The following is a 14771-nucleotide window of genomic DNA, read 5'->3' as shown; positions in this document are numbered from 1 at the left end:
GTATTAAATACAGAAATTTCTGTGGATAAATAACTGGTCTGTTGAGTAGCATTTAACTTGTGAACCTTTTTAAATAAATCATTTGGCTATAGACAAATATCTGACCATAATCTAGGCTCAAGCTTTCTTTAAGAAGCAGAAGACCAAAAATGCTAGCTTCTTCCCAGCTAAGAAAAGCCAGACTTGGAGCAGACAGAGCATGAAGTTGTTTCCTTTCACTCTCAGCCTCCTGCTCTATTCTCTTTGGATATCTCTCATCTTACTAGTTTATCATAGCTGAATTTCTGCTCTCTGGCAGATTGACAGCCTTTTCCCATGAAGAAATGGTCTGTCTTCTTTTAGTAAGGAACTCCACATGGAGTGAAAAGTGCACAGTATGTGTGGTTTTGTGTCTTCTGTAGCAGAGCTGCTGACCAAGAGTGTTGCTCTGGTCACAATCAGATAAAATAGTCCTGTGAGCTTTGAGGGCTTAGCTGGTGCTGTCCCAGGGATTCCTAAAAGGGCAAAGACTGTCAACAGCCAGTCTTTTGCTTCTTCTATATAATATATGGTTTCTTAGCAAATGAAGAATATACTCATAATGTGTTTTGTTTTGTTTGTTCTTTTGGTGTTGATTATAAAGTAATATATGTTCATTGTAAAAAAAAATTGGAAGCTATCGAGAAGATAGATAACTGTCCATAGGTAGAAGCCTAGGTAGATAGGAAAATCCATACGTAATTCTTTTTTCTGAATTTATTTTATTTTATTCTATCACCATTTATCCCCCTTCCACCCTCTTCCACTTCCACCCACTCATTTCCCCCTACAATCACCAGCCCACACTGTTGTCCCTGTCCGTGAGTCTTTTCTCTCTTTTTTTTTTCGCTCAATCTCTCCCAACCCCAGCTCCCCACATAGCTCTTAGCCTGCTCTCTATTTATGAGTCTGTCTTTATTTTGCTTGTTAGTTCAATTTGTTCATTAGATTCCACATATGCATGAAATCACATGACATTTGTCTTTCTCTCACTGGCTTAATTCACTTAGCATAATGTTTTCCAGATCCATCCATACCCTTGCAAAGGGTAAAATTTCCTTTTTTTTTTTTTTTTTTTACAGCTGAGTAGCATTCCATCATGTAAATGTACCATAGCTCTTTTTTAGACTCATCATCTACTAGTGGACACTTGAGCTGCTTCCACATCTTGGTGACTGTAAAAAATGCTGCACTGAACATAGGGGTGCTAAAATTCTTTCGAATTAGTGTTTTGGGTTTCTTAGGATAAATTCCAAGAAGTGGAATTGCAGGGTCATAAGGCAGATCCATTTTTAATTTTTTGCTGTAACTCCACACTGCCTTCCACAGTGGCTGCACCAATCTGCATTCCCACTAACAGTGCATGAGGGTTCCCCTTTCTCCTCTTCCTTGCCAACATTTTTTTGTTGACTTATTGATGGTCATTCTGACAAGTGTGAAGTGATATCTCTTTGTGGTTTTAATTTGCATTCCTCTTACGATGAGTGATGTTGAGCATCTTTTCATGTGTCTATCGGCCATCTGTATATCGTCTTTGGAGAAGTATCTATTCAGGTCCTTTGCCCATTTTTAAATAGGATTGTTTGGGTTTTAGTGTTGAGTTTTATCAATTCTTTTTTTTAACTTTATTTATTTACTTTGTTAGAGAGAAAGGAAGGGAGGGAGAAAAACTGCAATGTGTGAGACATACGTGGATTGGTTGCCTTTCGCACACCCCTAAGCAGGGACCTGGTCTGCAACCCAGGCATGTGCCCTGACTGGGAATCAAACCGGGGACCCTTCCATTTGCAGGCTGGCACTCAGTCCACTGAGCCACACTAACTAGGGCAAGTTTTGTAAATTCTTTATAAATTTTGAATATTAACCCCTTATCAGATGTATTGGCAAATATGTTTTCCCATTCATGGGTTTTCTTTTCATTTTGTTTACTGTTTTCCTTGCTATGCAAAACCTTTTTAGTTTGATGTAGTCCTGTTTGTTTGTTTTTCCTTTTGTTTCCCTTTCCTGAGAAGATGTATCAGAAAAAGTATTGCTATGAGAAACATTGGAGATTTTACTGCCTATATTTTCTTTTTTAAAAAAAAATAGTTACTTTTTTATTTAGGGGGGAAGGGAGGGAGAAAGGGAGAGAAACATTGATGCAAGAGAGAAACATCTATCTGTTTCTTCTCTTACTCACCCTGACCATGGGACCAGACTTGCAACCTAGACATGTGCCCTGACCAGGAATCTAACCAACCTTTCACTTTGCAGGATGACGCCCAACCAGCTGAGCCACACTGGCTAGGGCTGTCTGTGTTTTCATCTGGAATTTTTATAGTTTTGAGCCTAACACTTAAGTCTTTAACACCATTTTGAATTTATTCTTGTGTGTGGTGAAAGAAGGTGCTCTAGTTTAATTTTTTTGCATTTATCTAATTTTCCCAACACAATTTATTTAATAGACTATCTTTAGCCCATTGTATGTTTTTGCCTCCTTTGTCAAATATTAATTGACTAGAAAGGTTGGATTTAGCCCTGGTCAGTGTGGCTCAGTTGGTTGGAATGTCATCCCCCTGCACTGAAAGGCTGCGGGCTTGATTCTTGGTCAGGGCACATGCATAGGTTACAAGTTTGATTTGCAGTTTGGGTGTGTATGGAAGGCAACCAGTCAATGTTTCTGTCTCACATGGATGATTCATTCATATAAATATTCTCTCTCTCTCTCTTTCCCCTCCCCTCGCCCCATCCCTCTCTAAAAGCAATGAAAAAATGTCCTTGGGTAAGGATTGAAAAAAAGGAATGGGTTTATTTCTGAGCTCTCTGTTCTGTTCCATTGTTCTATGTATCTGTTTTTATGCCAGTACCATGCTGTTTTGATTATTATGGCCTTACAGTATAGTTTGATAGTAGGTAGCCTGATTCCTGCAACTGTGTTTTTCTTTCTGAAGATCGCTGTTGCTATTTGGGGTCTTTTGTGGTTCTATATAAATTTTTGGACTATTTTTTCTAGTTCTGTGAAATATGCCATTGGTATCTTAATAAGAATTGAGTTGAATCTGTAGATTGCTTTGGGTGGTATGGACATTTTAATGATATTCATTCTTCCTATCCATGAACATGGTATATGCTTCCATTTATTATATATTTTTCAATTTCTTTGTTCAGTGACTTAATTTTCCAAGTACAGGTTTTTTTACATTCTTAGTTAAATTTACTCCTAGGTATTTTATTCTTTTTGAAGCAATTGTGAATGGGGTTGTTTTCTTATTCTCCCTTTCTGATAGTTCATTATTAGCATCTAAAAATGCAACTGATTTCTGGATATTTAATTTGTATCTGGTCAATTTACCGAATTCATTTATCAGTTCTAGTAGTTTCTTGGTGGAATGTTTAGGATTCTCTAAATACAGTATTATGACATCTGCAGATAATGGCAGTTTGACTTCTTCTTTCCAATTTGGATGCCTTTGATTTCTTCTTCTTGTCTGACTGCTGTGGCTAGGACTTCCAGTACTATTTTGAAGAAGAGTGGCAAAAGTGGACATCCCTGTCTGGTTCCTATTTCTGGATGTAGTTTACTAATATTTTGTTAAAGATTTTAGCATCTATGTTAATCAGGAATATTGGCTTATAATTTTCTTTCTTCATAGTGTCTGTATCTGGTTTTGGAATTAGGATAATGCTGGCCTCATAAAATGAACTTGGGAGTCTTCCCTTCTCTTGAATTTTTTGGACTAGTTTGAGAACAATAGGTGTTAGGTCTTCTCTAAATGTTTGGTAAAATTCACCTGTGAAGTCATCCAGTCCAGAGCTTTTGTTTTTGGGGAATTTTATTTATCATTGCTTCATTTTCACAAGTTGTAATCTGTCTATTCAGATTCTCAGATTCTTACTGATTCAGTTTGGGAAGATTGTATGTTTCTATGAATTTATCATTTTACCCAGGTTGTCCAATTTCTTCATATATGGTTTTCATAATATTTTCTCATAGTCCTTCGTATTTCTTTGCTGTCAATTGTTACCTGTCCTCATTCATTTCTGATTTTATTTATTTGGGTCCTCTCTCTTTTTTTCTTGATGAGTGTGGTTAAAGGTTTGCCAATCTTGATTATCTTTTCAAAGAACCAGTTATTGATTTCATTGATATTTTATAATTTTTTGGAGTATTTCATTTATTTTTCTTCTGAGCTTTATTATTTCCTTTCTTCACCTTGGGCTTTGTTTATTGTTCTTTTTCAAGTTCCTTTAAGTGTAAAATTAGATTATCTTTTTGAGCTTTTTTCTTGTTTCTTGAGATAGTGCTCTAATGCTATGAATTTCCCTTTTAGGATGTTTTCCCCTGTGTCCCACAGATTTTGGGTTATGTGTTCTCATTTTTGTTTGTTTTAAGGTGTCTTTTGATTTCTCCCTTGATCTCATCTTTAATCCATTCATTGTTTAGTAATATGTTATTTAGCCACCATATCTTTGTGTGTTTTTCTGTTTTATTTTTATAATTGATTTCTAGTTTCATACCATTATGGTCAGAGAAGATGCTTGATATGATTTCAGTCTTAAATTTATTGAGATTTGTTTTGTGTCATAGCATCTGGTCTATTCTAGAAAACGTTTCATGAGCAGTTGAGAGGGATGTATATTCTGCTGCTTTGTGGTGAAATGCTCTCAAGAAATCAATTAAATCCATTTGACCTAGCTTGTCACTTAAGGCCTTAATATCCTTGTTGATTTTTTTGTCTGGAAGGTCTATCCATTGATGTCAATGAGGTGTTAAAAATCCCCTACTGTACTGTATTACTGTCTATCTCTCCCTTTGTGTCCATCAAGATTTGCTTTACATATTTAGGTGCTCCTATGTTGGGTTCATAAATGTTTACAAGGTTTATATCCTCTTGTTGGATTGCTCCCTTTATCATTATGTAGTGTTTTTCTTTGTCTCTTGCTATAGCTTTGGTTTTAAAGTCTGTTTTCTCAGATATAAGTAATGCAACTCCAGCTTTTTTTCCCTTTCCATTTGCATGAAATATCTTTTTCCGTCCCTTTTACTCTGTGTGTACCTTTCTTTCTGAGGTGATCTCTTGAAGACAGCATATATATGGGCCTGGTTTTCTTATCAATTCAGCTACCCTATGTCTTTTGTTTGGAGCATTTTATGCATTTACATTTAGAGTGATTATTGATAGGTACGTATTTATTGCCATTTTATTTTTAAATTATATTCTGTTGTTTGTCTTCTTTTTCTTCCTTCTTTTTCTTTCTCTTCCTCCTTCTTTTTCACCTTTTGTGTGGGCTGAGTACACCCTCCCTCATCTTATACTTGAGACTTGGTTGCTGTTGGCAGGTCATTGGGAGGGATTTACCCAGGCTAGTCAGTTTCCTAGGACTGGCTGTGACCACTGACCACCAACCTCCACCCTCTGTGGAAGATCAGATATGTGGGAGCAAGGTGTTGGTGCTCCAGTGTGGTGTGTAGCTGTCCACTGGGGTTTCCTGGGTGGTGCAGACCATGGTCAGCCCCCACCAATGTTTTGCCTGGGGCCACCTTATCTGAGGTATAAAGCAATCTGAGATGGCTGCTACTTGTGCTGGCCTTGGAGATTCACAGGTGAAGCCAAGGTGTGAATCTAGGCTGGTTGCTGCTAGTGCTGGGCCTGGGACCACTTAGCATGAGGTATAGGGACAGGGGGCGGGGGTGTGTCACTGAGGCTGGCTGTTGTTTGTTTGAGAGGGTTTAGGCAGTTGTGCAGCATGACCCAAGATCCCCCAGCTCTTGCCTTGATGCCAAACACTTCAGATTCTCCCTGCATGGCACTAGTTCCTTTCAAATTGCTACCCTGGTGCTAGAGTTCAGAGAGAGTCTGAATAAGTCCGTGTGTGAGTTCTTTAAGAGGAACTGCTTGGGACTCCAAAAGTTTCTTCCACTGACTGAGTCCCTTGATGGTTTTTAAGCTTGAAGTTATACAGACTTATCTTCCAGGAACGGGAACCCTGGGCTGGGGTGCCTGGTATGGGTCCAGGACTCCTCACTACTGAGATATACCTCCCAAATTTTTATCTGCCACACGTGGATATGGGACCAGCCCATTCCATGTCTATGTCCCTTTTATCAGTCTGGATGGATGTGATTTCTTTAATTCTGTAACCACAGAATTTGATTTCTGATGGTTCTGAGTAATGGTTGTTCTATATTTTACTTGTGATTTTGATGTGGTTGTGCGAGGAGGAGAGCTATGTTTACCTATGCCGCCATCTTGGCCAGAATTCCCCACCTTTTCAGTTTGATGATGGTTTCTTTTTTGTGTGTGTCTTAAATCTGATGAAAGACAGTATTTTTTTAAAGATTTTATTTATTTTTATTTTTTAGAGAGGGAAGGGAGGGAGAAAGAGGGAGAGAGAGAAACATCAATGTGCAGTTGCTGGGGGCCGTGGCCTACAACCCAGGCATGTGTCCTGACTGGGAATCGAACCTGTGATGCTTTGGTTTGCAGCCTGCGCTCATTCCACTGAACTACACCAACCAGGGCTTGATGATGGTTTCTTTAGCCATGCAGAAGCTTTTTAATGTGATATAGTCCCATTTGTTTATTTTTTTCCCTTTATTCTCCTTGCCCTAGGAGATATATTGCGAAAATTTTGCTACATGGGATTTCTGAAATTTTATTATCTCTGTTTTCTGCTAGGACTTTTATGATATCATACTTGTATTTAAGTCTTTCATCCATTTTGAGTTTATTGTGGTATATGGTATAGTTTTGGGGGTTTTTTTGCATGTGCCAGTCCAATTCTCCTAACACCATTTATTGAAGAGGCTATTTTTACTCCATTGTGTGCTCGTTCCCCCTTTGTCAAATATTAATTGACTGTAGAGACATGGGTTTGTTTCTGGGTTCTTTATTCTGTTCCACTGATCCATGTGTCTGTTCTAATGCCAGTACCAGCTCTTCTGATTGCAGTGGACTTTTAGTATAGTTTGATATCAGGTATTGTGATCCCTCCAACTTCATTCTTATTTTTCAATGTGCTGAGGCTATTCGGAGTCTTTTTTGGTTCCCTATAAATTTTTGGAGTATTTACTCTAGATTAGTGAAATATGCCATTGGTATTTTAATAGGGATTGTGGTGAATCTGTAGATTTCTTTGGTAGTACGCATATTTTAATGATGTTAATTCTTTAGATCCATGAACAGAGTATGTGCTTCCATTTATTTGTATCTTTCTCAGTTTCTTTTTCAGTATTCTGTAGTTTTTCGAGTACAGGTCTTTTACCTCCTTGGTTAAATTTATTCCTAGGTACTTTACTGGGATTTTTTTCCTAGGTTTTGTTTCTGATAGTTCACTGTTGGTATACTAAAATGTCATTGATTTCTGAATATTGACTTTGTATCCTGCTACTTTGCCAAATTCACTTGTTAGGTTGAATAATTTTTTGGTGGAGACTAGGATTTTCTAAGTACAGTATCATGTTGTCTGCAAATAATGACAGTTTCACTTCCTCTGTCACAATTTGGATGGTTTTTATTTCCTCTTCTTGTCTGATCACTGTGGCTAGAACTTTTAGTACCATGTTGAATAAGAGTGGTGAAAGCAGCCAGCATTGTCCTGTTCCTGATCTTAAGGGAAAAATTTTTCGTTTTTGGCCTTTGAGATGATGTTGGCAGTAGGTTCTCATATATGGTCTTTATATGTTGAGGTGTGCTCCATCTATTCCCACTTTGCTCAGAGTTTTTATTGTAAATCGGTGCTGGATTTTATCAAATGCTTTTTCTGCGTCTATTGATATGATCATGTGGTTTTTGTCCTTCATTTTGTTTATGAGGTGTATTACATTTATTGATTTGCAAATATTGTACCATCTTTGGATCCCTGGGATAGATCCCACCTGATCATACACCACCTGACCATGGTGTATGATCTTTTTAATATATTGCTGGGTCAAGATTGCCAATATTTTGTTGAGGATTTCAACATCTATGTTCATCAGAGATATTGGCACATAACTTTCTTTTTTGTTGTGTCTCTACCTGTTTTTTTTTAAGTAGGGTAACACTGGCTTCATAAAAAGATTTTGGGAGTTTTCTGTCTTCTTGAATTGTGTGGAATAGTGCGAGAAGAGTAGGAGTTAGTTCTTCTTTGAATGTTTGGTAAAATTAGCCTGTGATACCATCAGGTCAGGGTGTTTGTGTGTCAGGAGTTTTTTGATTATTGCTTTGATTTTGCTAGTGGTTATCGGTCTATTCAGGCATTCTGCTTCTTCTTCATTCAGTTTTGGAGATTCTGTGTTTCTGTAAATTTACCCATTTAGCCCATGTTGTCCAATTTTTTGACATATAACTATTCATAGTAATTTCTTACAATTCTTTGTATATCTGTGGTGTTGGTTGTTATTTCTCCTTTTTATTTTCTGATTTTATTTATTTGGGTGGTATTTTTTCTTGATGAGTCTTGTTAAAGGTTTGTCAATTTTGTTTAACTTTTCAAAGAATTAGCTCCTGGATTCACTGACCCTTTGAATTGTTTTTTTAGTCTCTATGTCATTTAATTCTGCTCTGATTTTGATTATTTCCTTCCTTCTACTCACTGTGAGCTTTGTTTGTTGTAGTCCCTGTAGTTGTTTTAGATGTAGGGTTAAGGTGTTTGAGATTTTTCTATCTTCTTTAGGTAGGCCTGTATTGCTATGAATTTCCCTCTCAAGACTGCCTTTTTCTGTGTCCCATAGGTTTTAGGTTGTTGTGTATTCATTTTCATTTGTTTCCAGCTACTTTTTGATTTCTTTCTTGATCTCATTGTTAACCCATTCATTATTTAAGAACATGTTATTCGGTCTCCATGTATTTGAATGTTTCTGAGAGTTTTTAAAAAAGATTTTATTTATTTTCAGAGAGAGGGGAAAGGAGGGAGAAAGAGAGGAAGAGAAATATAAATGTGGTTGCCTCTCATGCACCTCTACTGGGGACCTGGCCTGCAACCCAGGCATGTGCCCTAACTGGGAATTGAACTGGTGACCCTTTGATTCCCAGGCCAGCACTCAATCTACTGAGCCACACCAGCCAGGACTGTTTTTGAGTTTTTTCTTCTGGGTTGCTTTCTAATTTTAAGCTGTTGTGATCAAGAAGATGCTTGATATGATTTCAGTTTTCTTGATTTTGTTAAGACTTGCTTTGTGTCCTACCATGTGGTCTATCTTTGAAAATGATCCATGTGCATTTGAAAAATATGTATATTTTGATTGTTTGGTGTGAAGTGGTCTGTGAATATCAGTTAAGCCCATTTGATTTAGGGTGTCATTCAATGCCACAATATCCTTGCTAATTTTTTGTTTGGATGATCTATCCATTGTTGACAGTTGAGGTGTTAAAATTCCCTATGATGACTATATTTCTGCCAATCTCCTTCTTAAAGTCCTGCACGGCTTTTCTTATGTATTTAGATGCTCCTATGTTGTGTGCATATGTGTTTACAAGGGTTATATCTGCTTGTTGCACAACTCTCTTAAGTATTATGTAGGACCTTCTTTGTCTCTTGTTATGGCCTTTGTTTTGAAGTCTGTTTTGTCTGATGTAAGTATTGGTACTCCAGCTTTTCATGTCCATTTGCTTTTTCCATCCCTTCACTTTGGCCCGCGTGGATCTTTTGTTCTGAGCTGGGTCTCTTATAGACAGCGTATGTGTGTGTCATGTTTACTTATCCATTCATTTACCCTCTGTCTTTTGATTAGAGCATTTAATTCATTTACATTTAGTATTATTTTGATATGTATTTTCTCATTGCCATTTCCCCTTTGTTCTTGTGTTCCTCTCTCTTTTTTATCTTTTTTTAATTAAACAATTTTATTATTTTTTTATTTTAAAAAAATATTTTATTTATTTATTTTTAGAGAGAGGGAGGGAGAAAGAGAGAAACATCAATGTTTGGTGTTTGCACCAATGTCTGCAACTCAGGAATGTGCCCTGACTGGGAATCAAACTGGCAACCCTTTGGTTCACAGGCCGATGCTCAATGCACTGAACCACAACAGCCAGGGAAATTTTATTTATTTTTAGAGACAGGGGGGTGAGAAAGAGAGGGAGAGAAACACCGATGTGAGAGAAACATCAATTGGCTGCCCCTCACACACTTCCCATCCATGGGCCAAACCTGGAACCCAGGCATGTGTCCCAAACAGGAATTGAATTGGTGATGTTTTGCTCTGCAGGATAATACTCAACCAACTGAGCCGCACCAATCAGGACTTTTTTTTTTCTCATCTTCTTAAAGCAGTCCCTTTAGCATGTCTTGCAATGCTGGTCTGGTAGAGATGTAGTCTGTGTGTGTGTATGTGTGTGTGTGTGTGTGTGTGTGTGTGTGTGTGTATGAGAACCTCCTTATTTTGTCTTTCCTTTTACGTGAGAGCCTTGCTGGGTGTAGAGTAGTCTTGGTTGCAAGTCTTTGCTTTTCATTAGTTGGAATATTTTGTGCCATTCCAACTAATGGCTTGTAGTGTTTATGTTGAGAAATTAGCTGGTAGCCTTATTGGAGCTCCCTGGTATGTTACTTGCTGTTTCTGCCTTGCTGGGTTCAAGATTCTCTCTTTATCTTTAAATTTTGTCATTTTAATTATGATGTATCTTGGACTGGGCCTCTTTGGGTTTATCTTGACTGGGGCCCTCTGTGCTTCCTGAACTTGGTTACTTTTTTCCTCACAAGGTAGGGAAGATTTTGTCGTTTTTTTCAAACAGGTTTTCTGTCCCTTGCTCCTTTTCTTCTCCTCTTTGAATTTCTAAGATGTGAATATTGTTGTTTTATGTTGTTCTGTAGCTCTCTTAAACTATCTTCATTCTTTTTGAGTCTTTTTCATTTGTTGCTCTGAGTGGATGTTTTTTCTACCTTGTCTTCGAACTCACTGATTCACTCCTCTGATTCATCTAGCCTGCTTTCAATTCCTTCTAGTGTATTCTTCATTTCAGATATTGTATTCTTCATTCTTCTCCTGGTTTTTATTCATAGTTTGTATGTCCTTTTTCATGCTGATATAATTCCCACTAAGTTCCTTGTAGTCCTGACTGAGTTCCTTTAACAATCTTAAAACCATTACTTTGAACTCTATGTCTGATAAATTGTTTGCCTCAATTGCATTTTGCACTCTTTCTGGGGATTCCTCCTTTCCTTTTGATTGAGTGTTATTTCTTTCCTCCCCATTTAGGTGATCTTTTTGGTTTGTTTCTGTGTATCAGATCGATCTGCTTTGACTCCTTATGTTGTGGGGTGCCTTCTATGGTAGGAGTCTTATGGGTCTCAATGGTACAGTCTCCTTGAACTCCTGAGCTGGACACTCTAGGGGTGACCTTTATGCAGTTTATGTGGGCTCTCTTGTTATATTTGGGTTTTGGTTATTGTTGACTCCTTCATTGGTGGGTTTTCCCCTCTGGCTGGCTGACTGAGAGTCACAACCCCCATCAGATCTTTTATGCCGTTGTTCAGGAGCTGATAGAATAAAACAAAACAGCCCAGCAAACAGCACCTACACCAGCAAAAATACCCCTAACCACTATCACAATATCAACAACAAATGAGCTACAATTAATAAAGGTGAAAAGATAGGAAGAATATTGTACGAAAGGCAAAAAGAATATGAGGTGACTAACACAAAGAAATTATCTTGAGAGGACAGGGGAAGGAGAAATAGTAAGAGTAAGAAATAGAAATAAGGTGAAGAAAAGGAGAAAATAAAATTTACAATGTAAATAAAATAGGGAGGGAACAGGGCAAACTGGAGTAAGAGAACGGGAGAGTACAATATGAGGTTTGGAGGGTGAAATAGTGGAAAAATAGGAACTAACTTGAAGAAAAACAACCACTGCAGCAATATCCATGACAAAGGAGCAAAGACTAATAAAGGTAGAAAGAGAATAATAATATTATAAGAAAGAAATAGAAAGAAAAAAATATTGTGAGATGTCTAAAGGAAAGAAAACTTATTTTGAGGGAATAGAGGGAGGAGAAATAATAAGCTAAAGAGTCAGAAACCAGGATAAGAAAGGGAGAAAATATATTTTAAAACAAAAATAAAACAGGGAAGGAGGTAGACAAAATGGAATAGGACAGGGGAATAGTAAAATATGAGATTTAAAATTTAAAAAATAGTGAACAACTATGGATAAAATTAAAGAACAACAACAACCTCAATATCAATGACAATCAAGCAGATACTAATAAAGGTGGAACAACAATAATATAAGAAAGAAAAAAAGAATGTGAGATGACTAATGGGAAGAACGATGGTTTTGAGAGTATGGAGGGAGGAGAAATAGTGAGAGTAAGGAATAGAAACAAGACGTAGAAAGGGGAAAAAGTAAAATTTAGAACAAAAATAGGAGAAGGATGAAGGCAAAATGGAGTAAGAGAAGGGAAGAATAAAATATGAGATTGGAATGAATGAAAAACATAAAAGTAAAAGTAATATAAAAAATAAAATAAAAATAGTGAAGTAATAGGAACAAAATAGAAGACAAAGAAACAATGTAAAAAGGTATACAGGAGGAAAAATAGCACCAATAATGAAAAAGAGCGAGGTGGAATTCATCTCAGTAGAATCTAGTGTTTGTTGGCCTACTATCTTCTCCTTTAGGTTCCATCCCTGATGTCAGGTGGTGTCCCTGTCTAGCTTTAGACAGCCCGTTTGAAGCAACATATGATCCACAGTCAATGGCTGTCTCCTCCTTGTTCAGTTGGTCCTCGCTGTACTGCATACTGGCTTTTTATCAGCACAGGGCCCAGGAGTGGTTCATTTAACGTCTGGCAGCACTGCAGCACTGCATGTACCACCTCCACCTGCCTCCAGAGGGAACCTCTGGTGCGGTCAGGAGGGTGGGATCCTGGGATCACCCACACACACATACACCAGGAGGCGCTGTTCAGCCTTCAGAGAGGATGGTGGGTGTGTTCCTCCCACCTGCAATGCACACGTCTTGGTCTGTCCCAGATTATTTCCTGTAATGTATAGTTTCTGATGAATTTGCTGTCTGTGTCACGTGAGGAGTCAATCTGTATAAAAGGGTCAGTTCTTTCTTGCTTGGCACTGATGGCAGCTCTGTGTGAGAGGCAAGGCTGGGTGGGGCGATGAGTACCTCTTATTGTGCCAATATCTAATCTCTCTACTATTTCAGTGGAATGGGGCCTCAGGAAGAGCCAGCATTGGATATAAGTTCATAAAGGGCTCCTTGGGAGATTCTCCTTCTTTCCCCTGTGGATATTCCCCTGGCAGGGAGTTCTTGAGCTTGGTTCTGTGGAGTTTGCCATCCTGTAGGTGGGGGATGGGCACACATTTCCTCCCCAGGGGTTTGTACTCTGTGGTTTGAGAGACCCTGCCTGGCTGCAAAGAATCTCAGGCACTCAGCTCTAGCCTACCCAGTTCCTAGCTCACTGCTCTCACAGGAGGCTCAAACCCAAACTCTCTGTTCTGCACACAGCCCCCTTCTCGTGCTGGGAGGGGCCCCACAATCCCTTCACCATGCAGCCTTCTACTTTTCTTGGCCAGCTGGGTTTAGTGGGCATGAACTCTTTCAATCTGGCCTCTTTTTTGGCAGGGCAGCTGTGCACACATGTGCAGGTTCCCTGCTCAGCCATGCCTCCATTCCCCTCTTTAAAAAGTCCCTACATGGCACCCACAGTACCTGAGCCACTGTCCAACCCTGCACACACTCTACTTCCCCATAAAGTAAAAAGACTTGTTCTTGATGAGGGCTGACCACAGCTTGCCCATGCCTCCAGCAGTTCTAGAAGCTAGAATTTCTCTCTTGGACTCTTCCAGTTGGCACTGCAGCTGTGGACGTGATGCTTACTGCGTTTGTGCAGCCTGAGTCTCCCGGGCTCCATATATCCTCCCAAGTCTCTCCCAGTTAGGGTTAGGGCTTCCCCGTGCAGGACTGGGGCCCCACCCCTCTGCAAGAGGCAGGAGCTACTAAGCTGCATTTCCTCCTCTCTGTTTTCTCCCTTGCTGCTGGCACCTTGTACAGGGTATTTCCCCTTCGACTTATAAAATCTCTTCCTGGGCAATGCACAACTTGTATATTCCTTTGCTTCAAAAATTCATATTAGCTAAGATTCCACTGGCTGTTCAGGTCACTTATTGGAAGATCAGCTGAAAATCCATGTTGGAGGCATAAGCAAATGGGCTTATCTTCCACCTACTTGGCCGCCATCTTCACTACCTATTTTTATTCTCTCCTTCAATTTTAAATGATAGCCTTGCTGGGTAAAGGAGCCTTGGTTGTAGTACCTTGCTTTTAATTACTTTGATTATTTTATGTCAATCCCTTCTGGCCTGCAAAGTTTGGGTTCAGAAATCAGCTGAGAGTCTTATGGGAGCTCCCTTGCAGGTAACCATCTTTCTCTTGAGGCTTTTAAGATTCTCTCTTTGTTTTTTTACCTCCATTTTAATTATGATGTATCTTGCTGTGGGCATCTTTGAGTCCATCTTGTTTGGGACTCTGTATTTCTTGGACTTGTGTGTCTTTTTCCTTCACCAGGTTAGGGAAGTTTTAGGTCATTATTTCTTCAAATAGGTTCTCAATCCCTTGCTCTCTCTCTCCTCCTTCTGGTACCCATATGATGTGGATGTTGTTGTTTCATGTGGTCCCAAAAGTCCCTTAAACTATCCTTACTTTTTAAATTCTTTTTTCTTTTTTGCTGCTCTGGTTGGGTGTTTTTTTTTCTATCTTGTCTTCCAAATTTCTGATTCAGTCCTCTGCTTCATCTAAGCTACAGTTTATTCCTTCCACTATATTCTTTATTTCAGA

General features: G+C 38.7%; 1 protein-coding gene across 4 annotated transcripts in view; it reads left to right on the top strand.

Annotated features, from left to right (window-relative positions):
* Positions 1-14771, top strand: part of SPG11 (SPG11 vesicle trafficking associated, spatacsin) — a 102406-nt gene that overhangs the window by 43627 nt on the left and 44008 nt on the right. The gene's annotated exons all lie outside the window — the stretch shown is intronic.

The sequence above is a fragment of the Phyllostomus hastatus genome, unplaced genomic scaffold (assembly GCF_019186645.2).
Source record: "Phyllostomus hastatus isolate PE091 unplaced genomic scaffold, TTU_PhHast_1.1 phas_scaffold_501, whole genome shotgun sequence".
NCBI classification, from domain to species: Eukaryota; Metazoa; Chordata; class Mammalia; order Chiroptera; family Phyllostomidae; genus Phyllostomus; species Phyllostomus hastatus.
The sequence above is the reverse complement of the archived record's forward strand: the minus strand, read 5'-3'. Positions and strand labels throughout refer to the sequence as shown.